This window comes from Rattus norvegicus, chromosome 8, assembly GCF_036323735.1.
Source record: "Rattus norvegicus strain BN/NHsdMcwi chromosome 8, GRCr8, whole genome shotgun sequence".
Lineage (NCBI taxonomy): Eukaryota > Metazoa > Chordata > Mammalia > Rodentia > Muridae > Rattus > Rattus norvegicus.
The window spans coordinates 124,573,359-124,586,575 of record NC_086026.1 but is presented as its reverse complement, the minus strand read 5'-3'; the positions used below and the strand labels follow the sequence as shown (position 1 = coordinate 124,586,575).

General features: G+C 46.6%; 1 protein-coding gene across 3 annotated transcripts in view; it reads right to left on the bottom strand.

Annotated features, from left to right (window-relative positions):
* The window catches only part of Gadl1 (glutamate decarboxylase-like 1), a 180,080-nt gene that overhangs the window by 77,240 nt on the left and 89,623 nt on the right, over positions 1-13,217 (bottom strand). The window lies entirely within an intron of this gene.

Below are 13,217 nucleotides of genomic sequence, written 5' to 3'. Positions count from 1 at the left end.
GGCCAATGGTCAGAAGGGCTGCCTTGGAATGTTCACACCCTCGGTGCTAGCATGGTGGTCTGTATACACCAGTGATATGAACCCAACGGCAAGAATCCAGAGAGAACAACAGTTCCTGTACATTGGGATGCTAACTCAAATTGTCCTTAGGAATAACCAGACAAGGTAGTAGGATGTACGCCGTGGCCAGGGAGGAAAGCCCAACTTTGTAGAGATCTGACTTATGGCATTTATATCTGCAAGCCCAATGGGGTCAGGATTGAGTGGTACCCATGCTCAGGACCATGACTCTTACTCTCCTATTGTCTGTGTTGGTCCCATTCCGAACAGAAGGCAGCAGCCAGCCTCAGAACAAGGGTGGCCTAAGGGGACCTGTGATCATGAGGAGAAGCTGTTTGCAGAGACCAGACAGTGCAGGAGGGACCTGCCTCCTCCTGGCCTGCTGACAAAGGCCCTCACCTAACTACACTCTCAGTCGGGTCCTCCAATCTCTCACCAGCTTCCCTCTTGGTGGGGCTGTATTGTCTATTGCAATAAGAACGTGGCCTGAGGTGACTTAGACGGAAGGCCCTTCCCCTGACTTCTGACCACCCACATTGTCCAACAAACTCTTCATTTCATCTCTAGGTCCTAGCTTTCCCCAAGCACCCGGGTAAGTCTCTTTAGCTCGTTAGCCTTCGGTTGCTAACGTCTTCTTTCCTGTCCCTTCCCAGGCTGTGTGACCACAATCCCTGACTGAATACCTCTTCAGAACCAGTCTCATTCTTCTGACAAGATCTTTCTCCCAAGGAACTGGTTCTTGAAAGCCTTCTGTTTTTACTTTACTGTTTATTTACTGTGTGTGTGAGTGCCCTGTGCGTGCGTGTGCGTGCGTGTGTGTGTGTGTGTGTGTGTGTGTGTGTGTGTGTGTGTGTGTGCTAATTTTTATGTCAGCTTGATACAAGGTAGAGCCATCCAAGGAGAGGGACTCTCAATTGAGAAAGCGATGTGGGAGATCTCAGTCCATTGTGGGTGGGGCCACCCCTGGGCTGATGGATGGTCCTGGGTTTTATAAGGAAGCAGACTGAGCAAGCCATGGGGAACAAGCCAGGAAGCAGGACCCCTTGTCGCCTCTGTATCAGCTTCAGGGGTGGGCTGAGATATGGGAAGCATGAGTAAAATATTCTCATACACAAGTGGCTTCTGGTCACGCTGTTTTATCACAGCAATAGAAACCTTAAGTAAGACAATGTGTGCCTGTGCTGTGTGTGTCCCTATCGCTCTCCACCTTATTCCTTTGAAGCAGGATCTCTCACTGAGCCTAGAGCTCGTCTGGGTGCCACTAAAGTGCTGCAGTCCTGCTGTCTGTACCTCCTGTACACCTCACTTCTCACAGGGGTTGGTAGGGATTCGGATTCCAGTCCTTACCTGGTACAGCAAGTCCTCTTACCCACTGAGCCATCTCCCCAGTTACTGCCTTTTTAAAAAAACTTTCTGTTGCCTGGCGTCTGTTCCTTTTAATGCTACACAGATAGAGGGACATGGCTTCCCACCTTTAACCTCTTATCTGAAACTTCTGCTGGTCAAATCTCGACAAGAGCCAATCTTCAAGGATGCCTGGGAAACATTTAATGGAAGAGCCGGGCCCTTTGTCTGCAAAGGGCTCAGAATAGATTACACAGTGAAGATAGGCAGGGAATGGAGCTCGACTCCCGCTTTCCCTCTCTGTCACAATGCCTCATCTAGCACATTTGATAACCAGAAGCGGGGCTGACATTTTCTAAAGTCAGACTATTTCTTCAGACATCGAGCATGACGATAGCATTTAAATTCAAATACCCTAGACCGTGTGCCTCCGAGATGGAGATGGCGGAGTTCAAATCAAGGCAGCTTGGGTCTGGGGCTTGCCTCTTAGTTCATTGCCTCCTGCTGCTTAAACAATGGACGCTCAAATGCACCTGGAGAGAGCGCTTGGATCTGGGTATTTCAGGACACCCTCAAAAGCTCAGCCCAGCCAGCGATGCATCTTCTCCCTGTCCAGATCACCAAAGAACCTTTGACATCTGAGAGAAACATCCAATTTAGCTGTCTCTCTGCCAGCAGTCATCGACCACACTCACTACTTTATGTCAAAATTCCGCATTTCACACACAGATCCTCTGTTTTAGTACTCTTCAGTGACCAACATTTTCGCTTGATGAATAAAAGCTACCAACAGTTCCCTCCTGTTACTTCCCTCATATTCCATCCCAGGCCACCATTACTGACATGCAAACAAGTTTTCTACACTGTTTAGCAATTGGGTGCCAGCAATTACCAAATCTTTATGGTAATTAATTCATTCCAAAATCTTGTATCTTTTTGTACAATTTATACTGTGATGCCAGGGTCCTGGGCACACAACTCCAGAGTGGTACTAGGTACCTTGAGCTGACATTTGAGGATAGAATGTATGGAATAAAATTCAGCCTGCAATAAAAAAAGGCATGGCTTTAACCTAGAACATCATCCAGTAGGAGCCAGCTGTGGAGGAGAGCTGTGAAACCCAATAGTTATCACACCACAAATTCACTCAAGCTGTGGTTACCTCCACAAGATCAATCCAGCCAAAATTCGGATGGGGGAGTTGTTCTCCAAGCCTTCGTTCACTAAGGTTGTTGCCCATTGAAAGATGCTAGGGTAGGGAGAATAGAAATTTTTCTTCCTCTGTACCATTGGTAGATTTTTCTCACCTTCCAGTAGCTAGCCTTACCTCCACACACATCAGAGCTGCATGAATTGGGCTTAGTGGGTTATCAGAAAAGTAGGGGATACTGGCGAGATGGCTGAGCAATTAAGAGCACCTCATGCTCTTTCAGGGGACCAACAACTTAGCATCCATGTTGTGTAGCTCACAACTGCATATAATTTCACCTCTAGGAGATCCAACCCTCTCTACTGACCTCTGTGCTGCTTACACATGTAGGACACACACATACACACACACACACACACACACACACACACACACACAAAACAAATTAAAAAACAGAAATGGAGTGGAAGGAGACATAAGGGGGTGGGTATGTTGGAAGAGTTGGGAAGGAAAAATGAAGTGGAGTAGACATGGCCATGTTCCATTGCATACACATATGAAACACTCAAGAATAAAAATAAATAATATTTAAAAAGTCAACTTAAGAAATGGTCAGACCTCCTAATTCAGAACTTATGTACTAAACATTTCAAGTATCTTAACACACACAGAAACTCTTGACAGGCTCTAGAGATGGGACAAAGAATCTGATTACCACTGTCATTAAGAAGCTTCCGATGGGAACAGAGGCAGAGAAGCAAACTACACTACAGGTGCTAGGACAGGAGGCAGAGAAGTGGGCCACAGGGTTTGGTGGCACCGTCCCTTTCAGGACCTTAGAGATGCCACATAGGGGTCTCCAGAGAAAATGCATCAGCCCAGGACTGAAAGAGGGGAGGTGGGGAAGGTGGAATTAGGTGTTAATTCTGAATGATTAGAGGTAATTAATGAGTTGCAGCTTAGCTATAGAGCTGGGGGGAAAGCAAAGAAACAAGGGTCAAGAATCTTAGATGCCGCAGCGAGGATTTGTGAGGAAACCTCACAGGCTTCTGTAGATCGTAAAGGTTGTTTCAGATCTGGAGAGATGAAGAGAGGAGTCAGGCAATGTGACCGCTTTTGATTCAGCTGTAGGTGTCAGCTCAGACAGAGTCACGACTGGGCTGGATTTCTCTCATGTGCCCAACAGAGGCGAGGACTCTTATCTTGTGCTTTAAACAGGCATCTTGGGAAAGACTCATGATCCAATGTCCACGGGGACACCACTCAATCTCTCTGAGCAGAGGCCTGTCCCACTTCTCCCCACGTGCATGCTGTTGTACTTGATCCCTCCCAGTGGCAGTCACTCACTCTTTCTTTGACTCCCTCACTTGCAAAGACAACCACAGAGCAGGGTGTCAGCACCCTGATCTAGCGTATGACATCCTCACTTGCCTTTTCTGCGGAGTGACATATTTGCCTACCATAGAATCAAAACAGCACAAAATACAAAGGGCACTGACAGAATAGAATGAAGATCTTACAGGAAATCTTAGCCCAGTAGGCAGAGTGCCCATGATCTTCCTCCAAAGAATGCAGCAGATCTGTTTATCTATACTTGCCATTCTTAGTAGCTTGGCTCTTCAGGTGACACAGCTTGGAGAGAGGGAGAATCAGCCTTCTCTAGAAATGAGGACCCTAAAGGTTATCTAGTTATCAAGGTTATCAAGGTTATCAAAGGTTATCAAGCAGTCAGTCCTAAACACATACCTATATATGAAACACTAAATTAACTCTAAGAAGGTGTGTGTGTGTGTGCGTGTGTGTATGTGTGTGTATGTGTGTGTGCCTGTCTGTGTCTCTTTGTATGTGTGTCTGTGTGTCTGTATGTGTCTTTGTGTGTGTATGTCTTTGTGTCTCTGTGTGTGTGTCCCTGTGTGTGTATGTCTGTGTATGTTTGTGCATCTCTCTGTGTGTGTGTCTGTGTGTCTGTATGCTGTGTGTGTGCAAATCTTTGTGTGTTTGTGTATGTGTGTCCATATATGTCTGTGTATGTCCATGTGTCTTTGTGTGTGTCTGTGTGTCTCTGTGTGTGTATGTCTGTATATATTTGTGTATCTCTGTGTGTGTATGTCTGTGTGTCTGTGTGATGTGTGTGTGCATGTTTGTGTGATGTGTGATGTGTGTGTGTGTGCATGTCTGTATGTGGCTGTATGTGTCTGTATATGTCCATGTGTCTTTGTGTGTGTCTGTGTGTGCTCATGTGCATCTGTATGTTTGTGTGTCTCTGTGTGTATGTCTATGTGTCTATGTGTTGGTGTACTGTGTGTACATGTCTATGTGTGTCTCTCTGTGTCTGTGTGTCTGTCTGTGTGTGTGACAATATTGAAGAAAGAGGTCATGAGTCTGAAAAACATACAGAAACACAGAAAGGACTGAAGAGGGAGGATGAAATTGACACAAATACAATACTCAGAAATTCTCAAAAAAGGTGACTTTTTATTAAGAATGGAGATTTAGCATGCTTTGAAGTCAGTGAAGAGACTTCAATAACTTGAAGAAGAGAAGTCAATGAAGACATCTTATGAAATGACAGAAAAAGAAAGAAGATGGAGGAGGGGAAAGGGAGCAAAGAGATAGGAGAGAAAGGTAAACAGGTGGGGAGAAAGAATGAAGGAAGGAAGGAAAGAAGGAAGGAAGGAAGGAAGGAAGGAAGGAAATAAGGAAGGAAGGATGGATAGAAGGAAGGAAGGAAGGAAATAAGGAAGGAAGGAAGGAAAGAAGGAAGGAAGGAAAGAAGGAAGGAAGGATGGAAGGAAGGAAGGAAATAAGGAAGGAAGGAAGGATGGATGGATGGATGGAAGGAAGGAAGGATGGATGGAAGGAAGGAAGGAAGGAAATAAGGAAGGAAGGATGGATAGAAGGAAGGAAGGAAGGATGGAAGGAAGGAAGGAAGGAAATAAGGAAGGAAGGAAGGAAAGAAGGAAGGAAGGATGGAAGGAAGGAAGGATGGAAGGAAGGAAATAAGGAAGGAAGGAAATAAGGAAGGAAGGAAGGATGGAAGGAAGGAAGGAAGGAAATAAGGAAGGAAGGAAATAAGGATGGAAGGAAGGATGGAAGGAAGGAAGGATGGAAGGAAGGAAGGATGGAAGGAAGGAAGGAAATAAGGAAGGAAGGATGGATGGAAGGATGGAAGGAAATAAGGAAGGAAGGAAGGAAGGATGGAAGGAAGGAAGAAAGGAAGGATGGATGAAGGAAGGAAGGAAGGAAATAAGGAAGGAAGGAAGGATGGAAGGAAGGAAGGAAATAAGGAAGGAAGGAAGGATGGAAGGAAGGAAGGAAGGAAATAAGGAAGGAAGGAAGGAAGGATGGATGAAGGAAGGAAGGAAGGATGGATGAAGGAAGGAAGGAAGGAAGGAAGGATGGATGAAGGAAGGAAGGAAGGGAGGAAGGGAGGAAGGAAGGAAATAAGGAAGGAAGGAAGGATGAAGGAAGGAAGGATGGATGAAGGAAGGAAGGATGGAAGGAAATAAGGAAGGAAGGAAGGAAGGAAGGAAGGGAGGAAGGAAGGAAGGAAGGAAATAAGGAAGGATGGATGAAGGAAGGAAGGAAGGATGGATGAAGGAAGGAAGGATGGAAGGAAGGATGGAAGGAAGGAAGGATGGAAGGAAGGAAGGATGGAAGGAAGGAAGGAAGGGAGGAAGGGAGGAAGGAAGGAAGGAAATAAGGAAGGAAGGATGGATGTAAGGAAGGGAGGAAGGAAGGAAGGAAGGAAGGGAGGGAGGAAGGAAATAAGGAAGGAAGGAAGGGAGGGAGGAAGGAAATAAGGAAGGAAGGAAGGAAGGGTGACTCAAGGTTTCAGAACTAAAGCACAGGTCACTCAGAGGTCTTCATTCACACTGAGTTGGGCAAATGGATTCTTAGGAAGCTGCTCTGGTTAACCAACATCAACTCCTCACTTGGACTCACAACTTACAACTGTAGAAGCAGACTGAAGCCTGGCAGCTCTGCTGTCATGTCTGCTCTTTCTCTGGCTGAGTGAACAGAGATAAGTAATGGCCGTAAACCTTGCCTCTTGAGTCTCCTTGGGTTCACCCAGGAAGGAGAACCTTTGGAACAGGTCTCCTTCTCCCACCACCTAAGGGTAATTACACATGACTGCAAAGTCACTTTGGAGGGGAAATCTTCACCTCCTGAGACACACCCTGTCCTCCCAACCAACCAATAAGAACCTTGGCTGAGTTGAAAAGGCGGGACCACATGTTGACCAGTATTCTTCATGTGCATGCCTCTTGCCACCTGGGTCTTACTGGTCAACCAGTCTTGCCAATTGGGTAGAACCAGTGAAATGAAAAACTTTATGGTTGCAAAATAATAAACAAAACAAGGTGGACAGTAACAGAGGTAGACACTGAAGGTTGACCCCTGATCCCATAACATGAATGTATGAACAAATGACTGTATATTCAATCCAAGTGCACCCGTGCTTGCACATACAAATTCATACAGATAAGATATGGATCACAGAAATTATTACCTCTAATAAGTCACAAAGAATATTTTAAAGCAATTCCCCTGCCCCAGTTCTGTGCAACTTCTTTCCCTTGTGTCATTCGTACTGATGACTGATGCCAGGGTGTCAATCTCACACACCCTTATGGTTAAGGTCTGCTCACTCATTAGCAGTACCACTCAACTCTGTGCAACCAGGTCTCTTGTTCTGAGCCTTGGCTCACCCAGATGCTGAACTTTGCTCAATGACCATCTCTATTCCAGAGTCAACATCTACTTCCCATGAGTCCTTTGGCTAGACAACATTCACTTTCTTTATAACATTTCTTTGACCTGTCTATCTGTGGGGAGGAAAGTCTATTTAATTCATTCTTTTCTTTCTGCCAGTCTAAACTTCCTTCATTATATTACAGTAAAAGATAAAGTCTTCTAGAAAAAAATCTAACTTGCAAGAAGCTCTTTTTGTTTCCAAGTGGATGAACTTTGCGAGGAGCTGGAGTTCTCATCCTGACCCACTTCTGTTGGGGCCACTTTTGGGGAAATCAGGGGGATCTATGCATCTCTTCCCCACCCTTTTGAGGTATTTCTGGGCCATGGCTATCATCTGTAGAACCCCTCTGCTCTTGCGTTCTCGATGCCATACTCCCTTTGCCTGGAGGATGTAGATGTTTGATGGTGTCTAGGGTGCTAGTACATGAATTTTGGAAGAACTGGTGAACAGTCTGCTGCAGATGCTGCACAGGTGGGTGAACTTGTCACCTCGCCTTTCCAACCTCTCCTGTCATACCTTCCTGTCGTCACAGCTACTCAAAATGTACCTGTGCTGCCAGCCTTCTGAGACCTGGCTCGGGATTTGCCACATTAAGCTGGTTGCAGAAAGAAACCAGTATACATATATGTGGTGTCTGGCAGCAAAGGACTGTCCCTCTTACTTTTGTTAATAAGTAAATCATCATGGACTTCATAGTGATCAGAGAAGGAATGTTGTATGAGAGTTTAATTCATGATGCTACCCAAGAAAGATTTGACATGCTGTCCCCCTGCACCCTTCAGGTCGATAGCCTCTTGAGAACCTGAGTTGCTTTTAGAAAGTGAATGTAGTTCTCTCTTCCAGTATGCTCTGAATAAAACCATCCCTTCAGCTCTGGGCCTCAGGGTAGGAAAGCTGCTTTGTGTTTATGGTGGGCTTAGCTCTGCAGGTCCCCAGTTGTCCCCTGTTGAATCCTGTAGTCTACTGGATGCAGCCCCATAGGATGCTCTTTCTCCTTTGACTTACTGGATCCTTTTATCTCAGGTCCCTAGAGCAGCCTCACAAGCAAAATGGCTCCCAAAACCAGCAACCTTCAGGACGTGGGTTACTTAGCCAGGAAAGGAGGAGGGGAGGGAAGGGGAGTGCAGGGAAGAACAGAGGAGGGGGAGAGAAGAAAAGAGAAGGGGAGGAAGAGAGAGGGGAGGAAAGAAGAATGAAGGAATGGGGGGATGAGGGGACGAGCAGCAGGGTGAGGGAGGGAAGAGGAAGAGACAGGGTGAGGGGGCAGGGGGCAGGGGGGAGTGAGGTGGGGGGGGTGTAGAAAGGAAGACACAGTTTCCAAACTTTCCTGTTAGGGGTTTGAGTGTTGCTAGCATATGATTAGGCATCCCAGGTCCTGAATCAGTCTGTTGTCTGCAGAAACCATGAAGCATTACAGGCTGTTGGGTGCTTATGAAGCCCACCCCACCCCTTCTTACAGAAAGTATTGCTAAGTTTCCCCCCGGGGCTTTCCAGAGTTTTGATAGAGCACAGGCTGAGACTCTCCGTTTTCTCCTGAGGCAGGATTCTCCCCTAAACCCTCCTATCTAAGGGTTGGCAAGAGCTGACTGGAGAATGAAGAGTCTGAGCTCAAAAGATATTTTTAAGAAATGCAATTTAATAATCTGAAACCATGACACTGCCTACAGGAGACAGGAACGGTAGACTCCGTTTCTTGGAGGCCCTGTAAATGCTTCTATAAATAGAGAGGCATTTGAGAGTGCAGGGATCACCCAGCAGCCCCGCTGCCACCCGACCGTTTTTAAAAATAGCCCCGTTGGGCTTCTCTCAGAGCAGAGGGAGATTTTCCAGTTTCCCCTGAGTGTCCGTCAGCACTCTGTCTCTGCTAATGTCAATCTAAAATGGTGCTTTTCAAGTTCCGATGACCATCCACCATAAGAAATTGTTTTTAACTGAAGAAGGACCCAGTCCCTGCCCCACAGACAGCCAAAACACACGGTTCATGGGATAGTGCGCTTTGCTACACGGTGAATGCAGCTGGGGATTTTCTGCTCCATCCTATAATTGTCCCATTTATTAAAAGAAAAATAAGACAATCTGGTGTCTCCTGTAATTGACTCTATCACTCAAGGCCAGTTGGTACAGTGGGGTTTAGCCTCCAGGAGCATTAAAATTCCCCATCTATTATTACAGATAGCAATACAAAATCTTATTCCATAGCAAAAATTCCAAGTTTCCCATGTGTACTAAGGGGCATGTTATTGTTATTATTATCATTATCATCATTACTACTACTACTACTACTACTACTACTACTACTACTACTACTACTACTAACTACTAATCCCAGATGATGCTGACCAGAAGAAGCCACTCTTAGGATGGGTCTTAACATTGAAAAAGCCTGATCTGGGGTGGGGAGATTGCTCAGTGGCTAAAGCTCTTGCCCTGTGAGAAGCAGAGTTCATGTCTCCAGAACGCACATAAACACCAGGCAGATGTGGTGACCTACCTGTCAGTAATCCGAACCTCAGAAGGGGAGCTGACTAGTAACCAACTTATCAGTTTGACTGTGAGACTGTGCCTCGTGAATAAGGGGAGAGAGCTATCGAAGACGATTCCTAATATCATTCTTAAGTTTCTATGTGTGCACACACATGCATGTGAACTCACAAGCACGTGCTCACACACACAGGCACACACACAAGCTCATACAAACATGCCCACACATACGAGCACGCAAATACACTCACACAAGCACACCCGCTCACAGACACAAGCACACACATGCTCTCACACACAAGCACACATGTGTATGTGTGCACAGTGGAAGAATAAAAAAATAAAATAAAATTAAGTATCGTCCTAAAACTTTCGATCAGCATGACGTCAAGTTTATGTTGGGTGTCAAGTCAGCTGACATGATGGGTCTTCATGGGAACATGAAACTAGGGTTATTATGTGGCTTCTTTTTGTGTTATTTGTGCCAGCATGCATGCCGGCTCATGCACATGTGAAGAACAGCCTCCTTCCCCGCACTCAGACAGGCAGAATGTGGAGGTTTCTGGAATCTTCCTCCTGAGGAAGATAAGCTCCCAGCTATGAAAGTCGAAGGTCTACAAGCTGCACATCAGAGGTGACACCAAACAAAGCCAGCAACACATACCCACCCAGCATTCAGATTTGCCATTTTTGCTGTGACTTGCAGAACAGTCGCTCGTGTTGAGCAGCTAGCAGTGTGTCAGAACAGGTGGGACTAACTTTACCCAGTCAACTCTGCAGACAGGAACTCTGACCCTCCCCAGTCCTGCTGGCTTCCACCCCTGACACTCTGTGATTCCTCCTGAACTGTGCTGACTCAGCAGCTGAAGGACAGAAGAGGTTTAGTGGCCTTGCGGTTTGAAGAGACTCAGTCCATCACGTCTGGGAAGGCAGGGTGCTGGGAGCATAGAACTCTGAGGACATTGCATCCACAGTTTGGGAGCAGAGAAATATACATGTGAGGCCTCAGCTAGCTTCTGCCTGTTTTCCCCTTCTACGTAGTCTGGGGTCCCACCCGTGGTATTGCTCAAGCATGGGGCAGGAGGGGCCCTTTCTCTCCTCAGTTAAACCTCTGTGGAAATGACCTCACAGATACACACAGAGGTTTGCCTCCTTGGAGGTTCCAAATTCAGTCAAATTGACAATTGACATTTAGCCATTACCGTCTGCCCAACACCGGTGCACACGACACAAGGCAGCGATGAGAGAGGAAGTGGAAGAACGTGATGGGAAAACACAGCAGAGCCGGGGGTGGTGGCTGCATATGAAAGGCACGTAGAACGGGCCCTGCAAGAGAAGATGACGTCTGGTTTCTTGCTACACGTAGTCACCCCAGCTTACCATCTACCTATGCACAGAAGGGACACCCAGCATTCCTCTGGAACGTTGAGCCCTGGATACTTATGGCGTCCCTGTCAGCTGGATCTCTCTGCTTCATCATATCACAGTTTCACTGGTCTGTAATTGAGGGTAATGGCCGTGTGCTGCAGACCGCCTCCTGGGAATGTTTTGGTTATTTGTGGCATTGTTTAAATGAACTCTTACAAACAAAACCCTTACTAACATCAGACATCTTTCTTCTATCTAGCTGGATTGATCAGGTCTGTCTAGGACAGGGGCATTCAGAGATGCTCGAATCAGACAGGACTGATGGGAAACAACTATGCTACTTGGCACTGATGCTAGAAGATTCCACTCGGAGAGCACAGTATCAAATGAAATCAGCCCGTGTCTCCGGCTTATCCGAATGCCGCTAACAGGGGCATGGCTCTTCCTCACAGAGAATTTTACACTTTCCCCAGCAAGGCCTCTGGCCTAAATTTCCTGGACGCTGAGCATCCTCTGGAGGTCTGGCCTCGGAGGCTCGCAGTAGAGGCAGGAGATTGATTTTGTGAAAGTGAAAAATTCAAGGTAGAAAGGCAATTTCTGAAATGCGATTTTCTCGCTCTTCCCTGGAAACCGTTGGTATTAGTGTAGCCATGAGAGTTCCTGCTTAGAACTTGGCCTGCAAAATCACTGTAAAATGAACTCTGGAGGCTGGGGATGCGGGTTTGAGCCCCTGTCCCATGCTAAGCACCAGGCATCGTGGTGCTCTAAATAGATTTATAGTGGTGCTATAAGTCCGATAGCTGTGATGTGGAGGCAGGGAGATCTCAAATTCAACATCTTCCTCAACTACCTCTGGCATTCCAGGCCAGCCTGGGCTACAACAGACCCTGCCAACAAACAGACAAACAAACACAATCGATCAGAGCGTTTACAGTAAAATCTGGCTAGAATCAAAACTGCCCAGCAGAAACCGAAAGCATTTTTGTTTTCCATAGGCTCAGGATAAAATACAGGAACGAGCTGAAGAGACCACATGAGCGGACGTTTGTTCAGACAGAAAAACCTGTATGCTCACAAACTTCACACATGACTTACCCCTGGACTCGGGCTGAGCACATGGCGTTCACGCTCCCGGCATGCCTAGCAACGTGCAGCCTACGGAGGTCCTATCTCATCTTAGGGTAGAGTTGTTTTCCAAAACCCAGCACCTCCACCCTCAGTGGAGATGTCCTGTGGTTGGTTCTGAGAGACCCAGTGACCTACTCAGATCTGGCAGGTCCTGGCTGCCCAAACAAAGGCTTTTCTGGGTTCCCAGATGGACAGGCTGAGACCTGCTAAGGACTTTGTAATCCCAGGGTTTCCTGGCTCAAACTGAAATGCAAGTGACCAGGCGAAGCTTTCTCCTCAGTTGAGTGAGAGGAAGGAGCAGCTGCTGCCAGCTACCCCAAGGCCTCTGGTTTTTGTTGCAAAGATGACAGCCTGCAGCTGCATCTGGCAGGCAGCCATGCACCACATTCAAATAAATGCTCTTGGCTATCCAGTGGACAGAGTTAACTCAAGGGCTGGTAAATTTAAGGTTCCATTCAAAAAAGCTAAACACCTACATCAAATCAGGCACATTGTGTTTAATTATGAAAAAGAGGGTGTGAATCACTTGTACAACAGTTGGTGGGCCTGTTTGAAGCCCTGGGTTCCAGTGCAGTACTGTAAGGAAGGGGTCAGGGGAGGAGGAAAGGAAGGAGGGAAGGAGGGAGGGAGGGAGGGAGGGAGGGAGGGAGGGAGAAAGAGAGGTGGGGGAGATGGGAGTGAAGAATGAAGCAGGGAGGAGAGGGCTCAGATAGTTCAGGGGATTAAGTCACTTCCCTCCAAGGCCGATGACCTAGGTTCAATCCTTGGAACCTTCATGGTAGAAGGAGAGACTTACTTCTTTAACTTGTACTTTGACCTCTACAAACACACACACACACACACACACACACACACACACACACACACACACACACGCCTCCCCTGTACAAATAAATATAATAAGAATTTGTTTAAAAGACGAAGTTG